Source organism: Nothobranchius furzeri, chromosome 2 (genome assembly GCF_043380555.1).
Source record: "Nothobranchius furzeri strain GRZ-AD chromosome 2, NfurGRZ-RIMD1, whole genome shotgun sequence".
Lineage (NCBI taxonomy): Eukaryota > Metazoa > Chordata > Actinopteri > Cyprinodontiformes > Nothobranchiidae > Nothobranchius > Nothobranchius furzeri.
In genome coordinates this window covers 42,553,370-42,568,081 of record NC_091742.1, presented here as the reverse complement: position 1 = coordinate 42,568,081, position 14,712 = coordinate 42,553,370, and the positions used below count along the sequence as shown (strand labels likewise).

Here is a 14,712-nt window from a genome sequence, read left to right as displayed (position 1 = left end):
CCCTCCCAATGAAATCAGTGTTAAGCAAACCCTGTTATATTTATTTACAGCGTGGTGTTGGTAATAAAATGAATACCATTATATTTGTTTTATGCTACTGGAAATGTAATAATTTCTAAATTCAAGATTGTCATCTTGCCATATTGTAAGCTATAGTTATAAACACCAGTAACAATTATTTAATATTACTGAACATGTTTATAATGCTTTTAGAACTGTGTATTGTATGTTGTTTTTGTATCTTTTGTATGCAGCCTTTGGTGTTAAAAAGGCAAAGAGAGCAGAAGTGAATTTTTGTCCACCATACCCAGCAGCAGAAACTGAGGACACACTGGAGACTATGCAGAAATCTCTACTTTTGGATGTAAAGCAGAGAAACAACAGAAAGCTTGTGAAACACAAGATGGAAAAGACCTTTGCATTAAGACGACATGAAGTTGTCCGGGATGCACCAATGGTGGAGTCTTTCATGGCAAAAGGGCCTGCCCCGTTTGATTTCAGTGAGGTAAGGTTTGCACCATGCATGGTTGTTTATCGAAGTACAGGGCTTTTTTTATTTTTTAATAGAAAAACAAAACCTGGCAACCAGCTGTTATGGCTGATTATGTTACTTGTCTGTGACACTTCTGTTGAGTGACTTGCCTTCAATGTGTAACATGTTATGTCATTTGTGCTCTGTTTTTCAGATCAATGCTGAATTTGAGAGGATAACCACAGTTCCTGTCTCAGCTGGATCTCCACTCTGACATCCTAATAAAGTTGTTCCAAAAAAGAGGAGGGCAGCTAGGAAGAACGCTCAAAAGATTGTTGCACAAATACCTGATGTAAGTAAAATGTGTGTGTGTGTGCTTGTTTATGTTTATTTATTTGACAAGCGCTTTTATCCAAAGCGCTTTTATCCAAAGCGCCTGTCAAATAAATTAGCAATTGTTAACCTGTGGGGCTTGTTGTGATCTGTGGGGGAAACCAGAGCACCTGGAGGAAACCCACGCATGCCTGGGGAGAACACGCAACACCACTCAGAAAGACTGCAGCCGGGTTTTGAACCTGCAACCTTCGTGCTGCGTGGCAACAATTCAATTCAGTTTATTTATATAGCGCCAAATCATGACAAGAGTGCTAACAAGTGTGTGTGTGTGTGTGTGTGTGTGTGTGTGTGTGTGTGTGTGTGTGTGTGTGTGTGTACAGCTCAGTGACCTAGTGGTACAGTGTCCGCCATGGGACTGGGAGATGAAAATCCTGGTCGGGTCATACCAAAGACTTGGAAAAAAAAGGGACCCAATGCCTCCCTGCTTGACACTCAGCATTAAAAGTGTTGAATTGGGGGGTTAAACAACCAAATGGTTCCCGAGCGTGGCTGTGTCTGGTGCTCACCACTCCCCCAGGGGATGGGTCAAATACAGAGAACAGATTTCGCACACACATCACTGTGTGTGTGACAACGGATGGGACTTTAACTTTGTCTGTGTATATATATATATATATATATTACTCCCACTGTCCTAATGAGTGGCCCCACAATGGTCAACTTTCCTCGTGGGGTCACCCTTTAGGACAGTGGGAGGGTTAAACTAGGGGTCTCAAACCATGTTTCTCAAGGGGCCCCATCCAGCATGTTTTAGTATTTTCCCAGCCTTAACACACCTGATTAAGTGGTTGCATCACCTGTTCAGCAGGTCATCATGGTTGTACACCACAGCTTTGGAGTTTTTTGTTATGTGGAGAGTACGTAAGTTCTGGAAACTGCTATCAACTTTCTCAGAATATTTTTTCTACTTTTTTATTCAAATTGTAAATTTTGTTTATATTTGTCAGCTTCATGCCTTTTCTTTCCAAAGTGTACATTCTCAGAGAATTGAATACACACATTTGTGTTAAACCAGTATACTTAAGACCAGGGGTGGGCAATCCTGGTCCTCAAGGGCCTCTATCCAGCAGGCTTTAGTTGTTTCTTTGCTTAAACACACCTGGTTTGAATCTGCTGGTGATTAACAGGCTGCTGCAGAGCCCGATGAGCTGCTGAACAGGTGATTCATCCAGGAATCAGGTGTGCTGGAGCAGGTAAACAGCTAAAACCTGCTGGATAGCGGCCCTCGAGGACCAGGATCACCCACCCCTGGTCCAAAGTCTACTGTTTTAACACAAAATTATGTAAATGATAAATGATACGCACTTATATAGCGCCTCACAGAGTAAGGACTCCAAAGCACTTTACACTGCAGTGTATCATTCATCCATTCACATACACATTCACACACTGATGGTGATGAGCTACGATGTAGCCACAGCTGTCCTGGGGAAAACTGACAGAGGCGAGGATGTGTACACACACGCACACACACACACACACATACATGCACACATATCTATTCAGACATACATCTACACACACATCCACACTCACACACAAATATATCTACACACACAAACACACCCATCAATACAGATATCTACACAAACACACATCTACACACAAACACACACATATCCACACACACACACACACACTCATATTTACATTCACACACACATCCACACATATCTACACGCACACGCAAACACACCCATCTTGACACACACATATCTACACACACACACAAACACATATCTACAAACACACATACAGTATCTACACACACATCTGCACACACAAACACCCATCTAGATACACACATTTACACACACATACATTTGGAATAAAATCCATTCTAGGACCCCTTTAATTTCATGAAAATCTTGATGAATGTAAATTTTGTCTTCAGTGTGACGAGCCAGATGCTGGACGCGAGTGTGTCATCAAAGGACTCTGTGTCTACATGGGGGAAGATCCAGAGAACCTTGTGCAGGAATATGTGGTACGTACTAGGGCCTGCACGACTTTATTTTTTTTAAAGTCGACAGTCAAGTAATGAAAGTCGAGTCGACTTCGACTAGTCGTTGATGACGTCATACGCCGGAAGTGGCGGCGGGGGTGGGGGTGGCGGCGGTCGGTAGGTTCGCTGGAGTTTTTGACAATTAAAATTGCGCCCACATTTTCTAAGTTAACACATCTCTTTTAACAATGGTAGTTTCTGCATCCTACTTCAGCCCTCTCCCCCCTCCCCCTGCGCAGCAGCCACAAACTCACTGATGCGCCTGCAGCCTTTCCTGCTGCTCTAAACATTAAAATAATGATTTCATTTTCTGTTCCTCACTTCTGATTACCTTCAATGGTGTCTGTTTGTTGCAACCACCAGGTACAAAAACTAACTTGTTTTTATTTGACTATTTTTCTGTTCTGCCTGTTTATTATCTTCCTGCATCTCCTCTCAGTCCTAAAGAAAAACTGCTACCTGGGTTCATATATATTCACCTCATGAGTTACCTTTGAACTGCAGTTCTAAAAGATCTACCAACCGCAAAAACAGCGGAGTGCCGCTGCTCGCCGGCCGACTACAACGGGACAGTTTTTGCTGCGGAGTTCATGCCGGAGCGGAGCGGAGTGGAGATAGTGGAATCTAGGGGGTGCGTCACCGGAGGACAACAGCTGATGTGCCTCGCTCCGCAACAGCGAAATGCATCAGGCACAAATAACAGACAGAAAACATGAAAGGAAATGAGCCGACATGAATGATCGCGTGTTTAATTTGTTTTTGAGGTGGTGACACCTGATTTGGCGGTGCTCAGGACGCAATGTCTGGAGCGCACGTCAATGATCAGAGTTTTGCATGCACAAACTGGTTAAGATTAGGATGGGGGTGAGGGGAAGATTAAATTGCAAGAGGGAAAAGGTCACAGTTTGGTTAAATGTCCGTTTTACCGCCGGTGTCAGTACCGCACAGTGCGTCGCCTCCGCCTCGATCCAGACGCGCAGGGGCTCATCACCTGCTGTCTTTTCCGAGGACTGCATCTTGTCAGTCATTATCACGTGACAGCGACTAGTTGATGACAGGCATAAAAAGTCACTACAGAGCCGTGAAGTCGACTAGTCGACTATTTCGTACAACCCCTAGTACGTACATGCTTTCCCTCATATCCGTAGTATTCTAAATACATTTTCTGGCCAAACTTGGGTTCAAACACGCTTAGCAGATGGTAAATGACCTGTATTTGTATGGCGCCTCCTGGAGTTTTACAACCACCCAAGGTGCTTCATAACAAAATCAGTCATTTCCCCAAGCACACACACATTCACAACCTGATGGTGAGGAGCTAAATTGTAGCCACAGCTGGAGCACCCTGACAGGAGACAGAAACTGACCAATATCTTGTGAGAAGCTGATATTTATCTCACACACACACACCCGTGGGGAGGGATCTTCCAAGACTCAAGACACTCCACCTGTGGGTGAGAACATTCTCACATCTGCTAGAAAGGCAGTGAATAATACATCTGAGAGTTTAATTCCTGTGTTCTGCTGGGCCCAGCAATGGGTGCTTTACTATGAGCAATATATGTGGATTTATTCAGTAGGGTTGTGCCATTTCATAATGTTTACATATATCCAGTAAGTATGTGTAGTTACAGCAGAGTCGGTGTGAGTGATAATCTGATTATCTGTGATAATGTCTAATACACCCAAGTGTGTTTTTCTGTAAAGGGTCTTTATAATGAGCTTTGTATTTTTATTTTTATTTATATATTTTGTCTCTCTACAGGACATGGATGAAAATGCCATCAAAGAGGTCATTCAAGACACCACCATTGGAATATACAGTTGTGGTCAGAAGTTTACATACACTTGTAAAAAATATAATATAATGGCTCTACTGAGTGTCCCGTTATTTCTAAAACTCTGATTTTTCTCTGATAGAGTGATTGGAACAGATACTTCTTTGTCACAAAAAACATTCATGAAGTTTGGTTCTTTAATGTCTTTATTATGGGTTAACAGAGAAAAGTGATCACATTTGCTGGGTCACAAATATACATACAGCAACATGATCTAGCAATTTTGGTGACTTAGAAACGTGTCAGTGAACTGAGCTTCATAGCATGGCCTCTTAACTTCTTGTGAGTGATTATGAGTGACTACAGCTGGTGACTTCTCTTAGGCCAGGTAAATAGGGCTCATTGGATACAAACGCCCACAAACGCTACAATGGGAAAGTCAAAGGAGCTCAGCATGGATCTGAAAAAGCAAATTATTGACTTGAACAAGTCAGGAAAGTCACTTGGGGCCATTTCAAAGTAGCTGCAGGTCCCAAGAGCAACAGTGCAAACAATTGTTTGTAAGTATAAGGTGCATGGCACTGTTTCATCACTGCCAAGATCAGGAAGAAAACGCAAGCTATCACCTGCTGCTGAGAGAAAATTGGTCAGGAGGGTAAAGAGTGAACCAAGAATCACCAAAAAGCAGATCTGCCAAGAATTAGAAGCTGCTGGAACACAGGTGCCATTGTCCACAGTCAAACGTGTTTTGCATCTCCATGGACTGAGAGGCAGCCGTGCAAGAAGGAAGCCCTTGCTCCAAAAGCGGCACCTTAAGGCTCGACTGGAGTTTGCTGCTGATTACATGGACAAAGATAAGACCTTCTGGAGGAAAGTTCTGTGGTCAGACGAAACAAAAATCGAGTTTTTTGGCCACAATGCCCAGCAATATGTTTGGAGGAGAAAAGGTGAGGCCTTTAACCCCAAGAACACCATGCCTACAGTCAAGCATGGTGGTGGGAATATTATGCTGTGGGGCTGTTTTACTGCCAATGGAACTGGTGCTTTACAGAGAGTAAATGGGATAATGAAGAAGGAGGATTACCTTCACATTCTTCAACATAACCTAAAATCATCAGCACGAAGGTTGGGTCTTGGGCGCAGTTGGGTGTTCCAACAGGACAATGACCCCAAACACACATCAAAAGTGGTAAAGGAATGGCTAAATCAGGCTAGAATAAGGGTTTTAGAATGGCCTTCCCAAAGTCCTGACTTAAACCCCATTGAAAACATGTGGACAGTGCTGAAGAAACAAGTCCATGTCAGAAAGCCATCAAATTTAACTGAATTTCACCAATTCTGTCAAGAGGAGTGGTCAAAGATTAAACCAGAAGCTTGTGGATGGCTACCAAAAGCGCCTAATTGAAGTGAAAATGGCTAAGGGACATGTAACCAAAGATTAGCACTGCTGTATGTATATTTGTGACCCAGCAAATGTGATCACTTTTCTCTGTTAACCCATAATAAAGACATTAAAGAACTGAACTTCATGAATGTTTTTTGTGACAAAGAAGTATCTGTTCCAATCACTCTATCAGAGAAAAATCAGAGTTTTAGAAATAACGGGACACTCAGTAGAGCCATTATATTATATTTTTTACAAGTGTATGTAAACTTCTGACCACAACTGTATGTCATTAAGCGATCTACTTCTGCGGAACCAGAGGACATTGGGATTATCCTTGAAGGAATCAGCGTGTTGCAGGATTTGGAAAATGTAGCATTAGCAGCTGCTATGCTATTTGGACTCATGTATGCACTAAACCTCAACTACCCGGTTGACCTCCGTTACACCTTTTGAGGTAGTCCAGAAGGTTTTCATGGGACTGGATGGCCGTAAACCTTCCAACTGAACGCTTGCTCTAAAAAAACCAGCTATTTCAGTGAGTGATTCAATGACTGCAGTTTGTGTTGCCTTTTGTATTGACCCATTTTGGCCTATTGTTTTCTCATGAGTCCACTGGAAGTTGGTAGTGTTTTATTATTCATTGTTGAGTAATACTGAATAGTTTATAATAACTATGTTCCAAGTCATTACAGGCAGGTCCTTAAATAGTTCCAGTATTTTAATATTTCAGCAGCTTTGCACTTATCAATTTTATTCTGATTAATATGAAAGTTTGATTTTATCATAAAATGTTTTTTTATGTGGGGAGCTCATTCAGAGCAGAAGGTTTTCTGTGTCTGGATATTTTAGCAGCTGTGCACTCATCATTGTTATTAATGTGAAAGCCTTGTTTTTTCATGAAATGTTTTTGATGGGGGAAGCTCATTCAGAGTAGCAAGTTTTCAGTTTTGCTGGAAAGGTTCATTTGAAACAAAATGTAAAATTCATTGATGTCAAATACAATATTTAGGACAGATACGTTTTAATTAAACCGACTGATATGCAGTTTTGTTCATTTTCTATTGCTGTGAAGACTTAATTCCATAGGTTCTTTTGTCTCTCTCAAGTCAATACAAAAATATATCTCTTGTTCAGAGTCAGTGATAATGGAAGTTTATTGCTTTGTCATTTTCTGCCCTTAAAATGTTAATAAGCTGAGTTTTACTACAACTTTTCAGTTCTCTGGCTTTTTGTCAATGCAGTTCATATTTTTCATGTTCTAATTTGCACAGGCATGGGACCAATGAATACATTACATTTGGAAACGGGCAACTTGAAAGAATAAAGTAGGATAGACAAACTTAATTTGCATTGGGTTTACACAATATTTTTGAGTAATTCTAACATAAAAAATCAGGTTGGTATTACAGTTAAATATTACACACTGAACCTAAGAAAATTATTTTGACATTAATTAAAAAAATTAAATTACATTTGTTCAAAAAAATCATGTTGAGGCAACATGATTTTTTAAAGCAGTTTCACGTAAAGAAAATACTTTGATTGGGAGAGAGTTTATTAGTAGAAGGAAAGAGACATATTCTATTGGTTAAACTTATTGTAATCATGTGGAACCGATGTACAGAATAAAATCAAGTAAATCCAAAGAGTTATTTTTTTTCAGTGTGTCTTTGGTCTTCTGAAGCGTTTTTAAGCTAATTCGTGGAGGTTGATCCTGCCAAAGGAATTTGGTAATTGAGGAGTCCAGAAATCCAAACCAGTCAATTGGTGGTTTGTTTGGGATCATTGAAAATAAGTAATTTATTCTGGGAAATACCATCATTTTAATTGTAGCAACCCTCCCCATGAATGATATCGGTAAGGATTTCCATCTTGCAAGGTCATCTTCCACTTTCTTTAAAAGTGGGATGTAGTTTAGTTTGGTTAGATCTGCCAGCTTGGGAGGGACATTAATTCCCACTGGGGAGATGCGCATGCGCTGACGGCCGATCACCGGACACAGCAGCGTTTGAAGCTGATGGCAGCTCGTTAGCAAACATCCACAAAAAATTTAGATGCATTTTTGCCTAATTTAACTACTGACGACGAAAAAAATAATCTGGTAAGTATAACTCACTCAATCTGGAGGTAAGTGAAGGAAATTTAGAAAGTTTGTTAAATTATATTGACGAAGTTTTTGAAGTTTTCGTCATGGGTCAGAAAAAATCAGCAGCTGAGGCTGAAACACCTGGGATCAAGAGGAGCCATCCTCAGGACTCGCCTGAGTCCTCATCTCCCCGGAAGGACATATTAGAATTATTAAATTCTATTGATAATGTCATGATCCGCCCCGGCCTCCCTGACTGTGTCTCTCCTGCCCTGATTAGCCTAATTGTTCTCACCTGTCCCTGATTACTCTGCCCATGTGTTCCTGATTCCCTTGTGTATTTATACCTCCCTCCTTGTTGCTGTCTTTGTCGGTTCATTGTCGTTTGTGCATGATCGTTCGTCCTGTCGCTCCCAGTCTACAAATAAACATCTTTTTATTTTTTCATCCGTCTGTCTGATCTTCTGCCTCCTGGAACCCACCACCACACATGGTCTGCCACCTCCACCCGCAGAACATGACAGAATGAACCAACCAAACTTGGACCTGTGGTGAGCTAACACCTGCTTCTGGAGGATTATTTTTTCTTTTTTTCCCTTTCAGCAGAGGGTGATTTCTGGCCTGGAGTTTTGTGTTCGGCGCATCCTACCTGTTCTCGGGGTGGTCGAAGTCCTCTGGGAGATCCTGGCGCATCCTACTGTGTCTTCGGAGTGGTCAGGGTCATTCACCTCCTGCTGTTTTTGCCCAGTCCCGTTCTTCTCCTGAAGCAGCGGATCCTGGAGCCTCAAGAGAGTTACACCCCCTGCGCACGCCATTATTCTCCGGTGTGGTAGGGCTGGTCTCCCCGCTCTTCTCCGGTGGATCCTGGAGCCTCAAGGGAGCTACACCCCCTACGCACGCCATTGTTCTCCGGTGTGGTAGGGCTGGTCTCCCCGCTCTTCTCCGGCTTCCCTTCACCCGAGCCTCCGCCGATGGACCCAGCAGATCGGGATGGCACCTGCTCTGATTGGATGTCGAGTACCTGCCGCCGAGCTGGGCTTCCACGCGTCGCTCCCGCTGCTCAACCATTTCCTGGTCCACGCCTGCAGGTTCTGTGCCTGCAGGTTCTCCACGTGGCAGTTCCTGCTGGGGCCTATGCCTGCTGCTGCAGTTCCTGCTGGGTCCCACGCCTGCTGCTGCAGTTGGTCTCAGTGTTCCTGGTGTCCAGTGTTCTAGTCAAGTCTTTGTGTCTCAAGTCCAGTCAAGTCTTCGTGAGCCAAGTCAAGTCTTCGTGAGTCAAGTCAAGACTTCGTGAGTCAAGTCAAGACTTCATGAGTCAAGACTTCGTGAGTCAAGTCAAGACTTCGTGAGTCAAGTCTTCGTGAGTCAAGTCAAGTCTTCGTGAGTCAAGTCTTCGTGAGTCAAGTCAAGTCTTCGTGAGTCAAGTCTTCGTGAGTCAAGACTTCGTGAGTCAAGTCAAGTCTTCGTGAGTAAAGTCAAGTCTTCGTGAGTCAAGTCAAGTCAAGTCTTCGTGTCAAGTGTTCGTGTCAAGTCAAGTGTTCGAGTCCCTGTGCCAAGTCTTTGAGTCCCTGCCAAGTCTTTGAGTCCCAAGTCTTCAAGTCCGAGTTTCCCAGTCTGAGCTCAAGAGACCCTCTGTAAGACGGAGTGCCGCCTGATCTGAGAGGCCCCTGCTCCGCGTCCCTGGTCTGAGTTCGTGGAAACGTCTGTTGGTCGTAAGACGGAGTGCCGCCTGATCTTAGAGGCCCCTGCTCCGCAGCCCTGGACTGTGTTTGTTCCCTGGTCTCGTCTTCTGTGTTCCCTGGTCATGTGTGCCCTGGTCTGGTCTTCATGCGTCCCTGTGTCTCCTGTGCTCTGTGGCTTGTGGGCGTCTGGTATCCGCCCCTTAAGGGGGGGGGGGGGGGGGTACTGTCATGATCCGCCCCGGCCTCCCTGACTGTCTCTCTCCTGCCCTAATTAGCCTAATTGTTCTCACCTGTCCCTGATTACTCTGCCCATGTGTTCCTGATTCCCTGTGTATTTATAGCTCCCTCCTTGTTGCTGTCTTTGTCGGTTCATTGTCGTTTGTGCATGTTCGTTCGTGCTGTCGCTCCCAGTCTACAAATAAACATCTTTTTATTTTTTCATCCGTCTGCCTGATCTTCTGCCTCCTGGAACCCACCACCACACATGGTCTGCCACCTCCACCCGCAGAACATGACAGATAAACGGCTTCTGGGATTTGAGGGGCGTCTTCATCTGCTTGAGGTTCTAAACCAGGAGTTTCAGAACCTCCGAACATCTCTGGAGTTTAGTCAGGAGCAGGTTGAGCGGCTCGCTGCTGAGAACGCGTCTCTGCGGGAGTCCGTTTCTTCCCTGGAAGAGGGAATGACGCGGATCACCCTGGACAACAAGACTCTGAAGGAGACGGTTTTGGACCTTCAGGCCCGTAGCATGAGGGATAATCTGGTGTCTGCAGGCCTGCCGGAGCAGGCGGGAGGGGCGGAGAACTGCGAGCAAACAATAAAAACCTTTCTCCAGACCCAAATGAAGATACCCGAAGAAACGGTAAAAAACATCACCTTTCACCGGGTACATCGCCTTGGATGTACCTTGCGTTACCATACTTGGCTCATCTGGACTCAGCCTAATATAATTTTTACTCGTGTGTGTGTGAGTCTGTGTGTGTGTGCGTGTGATTGCATATGTTTGTTAATATTTTTAACCTGTTATGGGAATCTGGGGTCATTTTGTAAAGCACTTTGAATAACACTTTGTTTGAAAAGCGCTTTAGAAATAAAATTTGATTGATTGATTGATTGGAGCTAAAAGAGTGGACAGCAGAAGACCTCGTCCCATCGTGGCTAAATTTGAACATTTTAAGCAGAAGAATCTTGTTAAAAATCATGGAAGAGAGCTCAGAGGGAAAGACTTCAGCGTTAATGACCAGTTCCCTAAGGAAATTCTGGATCTGCGCCGAGTCCTCTTTCCGCTGCGCAAAAAGTTTATCCAGGACGGGTTAAAGAGATAATATACTAGTTTCTATGTTTCTACTGCAAGAGAAATCTAACAAGTTAAGTAATCTACGTGAACATAAAACATCTTTCAGTTTAATGGGAGCCTCAAGTTGGTCAAAAACCAATTTATCTATTGTGGTAAGGTTGGAATTCTGAAGAAAAGAAACCTTTTTCTCATTAAAAGGTTTCCTTATTAGGACCCAAAAGACAATGCATTGTCTCCTGCAAGTTATTTGACTTACCCTATGTACTGGAACAGTTCTATAGCTGAATGTTCCTTTCTTATAAGGGGAGCTCCAACACAGGTCAGTTTAACCCTTTACTCCTAATCCCAGAAGCCAGATGGGATCAAGAAGGCTTGTGCAGCATCTCTGGATATGAACTGCACACTCTGCTGAACATCAGCGTTCTACCCCCACCAGGTGGGATCCAGAAACAGGACAGTGTGGAGTGACTTCTCCTGGCCAACACGGTCTTCTGAATCCAAGCCAGTGGGAGGTAAGCCGAGGAACTAGACCCACTTTGAACAGTCTGGGTTAGTTCCATACGAAATTAAGGCCTCTGCGAACATTAGCTAAGGTTTGTCCACTCAAATGGTCATGGTTTGTATTGGCACGCTGCATCACAAGTAAGGCGCTTAAGGGTTAAGTGCGTTAATAGGGCCTTGATGTCAAGTTAAATTGGAAATCATTAGCAGGTTCTAAGATGTGTCTAAAAATTGTTGCATAGCGACTGGTTTGTAACAATCCATTGACTTTAATGGATTCTATTTAAAGCAGTGCCATTCTGTGCCATTGATGCTTCCAGTGTGCAGTAGGGGTGACTCACAGAAATCTTGCACTGTACAGTGTACCATCTTTCTAGTGATCTCACAGTGTGACATGAACAATCCTGTGCGGTTAGAAATTGAACAGTGTGATCCCGGCGTCAGGTCAAACGTGGCCTAGAGACACGCCAGCGCCACATTTACGCATTTTAAAAAAACAAGGTATCCTTTAAAGTTTTAACTCCTCAAGTTTCCATCAGATGTGTAAAAAAAATAATAAAGCTTTAGTTTAGTAAAAATCGTGGAGAGCACCTGAGTCAGTTGAGTTTAAATTCTGGAAATCAGTGCTGATTAAAAAACTTGGATTGTTCGGATTTATAGCGATTTAACGGATTATTTAAAACAAATCTTGTGTTTTACTTTACTGTTGTGATTTTTATGTTGATTTTTGGTGGTTTGGATGCTCTTGAGTTTATTTTAAACTTTCTCTCTTTCTTTCCAGGTTAACAGCACTCCTTAATGACCTAACTTATTAGAAAACTGCTTCATTTATTACCTAAAATTTTTTTCTATTTCTTTAGATCATTTTTGTGTAACAGATTAAGTATCCATCAGTATTGCGTTGCGCTGTGACGTTATTTGCCACAAGGGTCTTTTTTTTCTTCCTCAAACCTTTGTTTTGCCTCCAAATGATACAAGTTTATTATTTAATAAATTATATTCTAAAGGTAAAACTGAAGTTTAATTAGATTTTTTAATTAGTTTTCTTTACAAAACTTTTAATTTTCTCTTCATAATTTCAGTTTATAAAGAGTGGATTAAAATGCATTTTCCTCCCTTTGGCCTTGTTTATCTGGATGTTACTGCCCATATCTTAAAAATATTTTACTTTTCCTCAGGCCCAGGCCAGACCCCCTCAGCCTGAGGCTTTACGGTCTACATGACAATTAATTTAACCCTTCTTCCAGATGTGAGGGCCACAAAAGCCCCTCTGTTCAGCTGGACTGCCTGGAAACAGGCTGTAAAATCAAGATCCACATTGGAGAGGGGCTGAAGTATTTAGGAACATGAGAAGATGTTGGTAATTAAAGAAAAACATGCTCAAATTGTAAAATCTTGCTTCTGTGACTCCAGGTGTGAGTAAGCACAAATAATATCACGAAGACTTGTATAAGACCAGTTTGAAATCTAGTTCTCTTGAATTTTGTAAAACAACAAAATTCTAATTCCGTTTTTTTTCTGCATCAAAATTAGTTTAATTTTTATAATATTCGACATTCTCTTTAGCAGGCAAGCACCAGGAAACACCAAAAACTCATCAAGTGAAGAAAAGTGAACATTAAACTGTGTGGTCAAACATCACAAATAATGGGCTAAAAGGTTGTTTTGACAGTTATTACCTTCAAATCTGCGTTCCTCCTGAGCTTTCAAGGCTAAACTTGCAACAATTTTTGGATGTTTGCGTTATCATCAGCTTTTCGCAGAAGGATTTGGAAAATGTCAGTAACGCACGGTGGACTAGGCCTCACTCTACCAATCTCTGCTTGGTCCATACCGAGGTTACCTCATAGATGAGTTGAAGAAATTCCACTAGAATTACATGAATCTGCTGGTGAGATGCCTTCTTGTTAAATTAACAGTTTCTGCACTGGCCTTGGGGAGTTCAGTAATGTGCAAATATGATAACATGAATGGGTTATTTAAGCCTTATTTTAACCCTCCCACTGTCTTTATGGGTGAACCCGCGAAGAAAGCTGACCATTGAGCAGGGTTGATGATTTATCCCTTGAGGTCCATGTGGCAGGGGTCGCTCAATGGTCAACTTTCCTTGCGGGGTCACACCCATTAGGACAGTGGGAGGGTTAAATAAAAATGTAAGCAAATGTATTGAATTTGTGGATATCTGAGAAGAGAAACCCCATTTTGAGTGTGTAGGTTTTAAACTTTGAGGCCATGTCCACCATCTGGAACTGCCTTGTGCTTTCTTATGCAATAGCAAAGCAGATGTTTCCACACTTTTCTGCACTCACCCTGATCTTCTATGTGCTATTAAAGACTTTAGTGTTGTAATGAGGGCGAGTTATTTGTAATACATTGCACTGACAAGTCATAAGTACAGAACAAATGCTTCATTGCAGGTTTTTTACAATAAACTTGAGTCTGAAAAAAATTAAACTGCAGCTGTTATGAAATTTGATGTTTATTTAAGTTGCCTGCCTTGTTCTACACATGTGCACGTTAAAATGTTTTCCTGAATCACGTGTGTGCATCCAGGTTAGAGGCTACCAACAGTTGAACGTGCTTTTTTATTTGATGATTTGCCAACAGATTCCAAGGAAAGAATCGTGACTAGCACATTTATTACACATTTTAGCACGTGTAACCGACTCACCATCTTTCACTTATTCTAACAGAAAAATTTCTGTGGCTTTTTACAATCTCTTTTGGAGATTTTGCTGCTTTACGATGCACCAGTTTGGATGTAGATGGGTTCAGGTTTGATACAGAAAGATTCACATGAGAAGCAATAACTGCAGCCTTGTTTTCTGTGAAGAAATGGCTAGAAGTGTTTGATACCTGTGATGAGTTGGGAGGAAGAGGTGGTGGTGTGACATGATTCGTCACATTTCTTGGAAAGTTTTATCTTATCTGTTTTTCTTTAGTGTAAAGCTAACTATTGTGTTTTGTTGTTAGCCTCAGGGGCTTCATTATCCCGTGTAAGTCACTTTGACTTTGGACAAAAGCTTCTGCTAAATACATTAACATAAGTTAGATGGTTTTCCTTGTCTGCTTTATTTATCTGCTCCTCCTCAGAGACACAATGGACAT

The 14,712-nt window shown here is 42.3% G+C and overlaps 1 protein-coding gene across 4 annotated transcripts in view; it reads left to right on the top strand.

The window, feature by feature from the left end:
• si:ch73-43g23.1 (streptococcal hemagglutinin) overlaps window positions 1-7,575 on the top strand; it is a 44,195-nt gene extending 36,620 nt beyond the window's left edge. For all 4 annotated transcript variants that reach the window (XM_070545787.1, XM_070545785.1, XM_070545782.1 and 1 more), the window contains 4 exons: window positions 255-505; window positions 687-824; window positions 2,763-2,855; window positions 4,639-7,575. The gene's annotated coding sequence lies outside the window, so the exon portion shown is untranslated. The remainder of the gene's footprint in view (window positions 1-254; window positions 506-686; window positions 825-2,762; window positions 2,856-4,638) is intronic.
• The last annotated feature ends 7,137 nt before the right edge of the window (window positions 7,576-14,712 follow it).